At 42.5% G+C, this 548-nt stretch overlaps 1 long non-coding RNA gene across 1 annotated transcript; it reads left to right on the forward strand.

Annotated features, from left to right (window-relative positions):
- The first annotated feature begins 110 nt into the window (after positions 1-110).
- Positions 111-548, forward strand: LOC103399654 (uncharacterized). Its single transcript, XR_523676.3, has 3 exons — positions 111-148; positions 237-421; positions 518-548. It is a non-coding gene; the product is annotated as an uncharacterized LOC103399654 (long non-coding RNA).

Raw genomic sequence — 548 nt, forward strand, 5'->3', positions numbered from 1 at the left:
ACTGCATACTGATGAAAGCTCTATGCCGCATTGGACATATTTGGGCAGATATCGCTCTCACTACAAACCCATTGTGGACCTTCTCTTTGGAGTTCACCTAGACAGTACCAAATCCAGGCTGTTATCTTTGGGGATGGACCACTGTCTGGTTAGTCTGCTTTGACTAAACTTTACATCTTTAGTATAGTTTGATGTGTTTTTAATCCCCCCTGTACTTATGTGGGTGTAAACAACAGGTGGAGTATGACCTGGAAAAAAGTGAAGTGAATCAGCTCGTCATTCTGAGCTCAGAGCGACTTGAGCAAAGGGCCGTGCCTACATGCATGACATGGTATCCTCCCCTGTCAACGGAACAGTTTCTTCTTATTGCCACAGAGCAGTACAAAATAAAACTGTTCAACAGTACGACCAAGATGTGTAGGTCTGTAGACAATGTGACAACATTACTTGTTCTTCTTGTTTCATTGACGTCACTGCAAGCTAATTAGAAATGGTATAAAAATATGTTTGACAATAGGAAGACCCTACTTGGCCCAACATATGGCTCC

The sequence above is a fragment of the Cynoglossus semilaevis genome, unplaced genomic scaffold (genome assembly GCF_000523025.1).
Source record: "Cynoglossus semilaevis isolate Cse_v1.0 unplaced genomic scaffold, Cse_v1.0 scaffold4771, whole genome shotgun sequence".
Classification (NCBI taxonomy): domain Eukaryota; kingdom Metazoa; phylum Chordata; class Actinopteri; order Pleuronectiformes; family Cynoglossidae; genus Cynoglossus; species Cynoglossus semilaevis.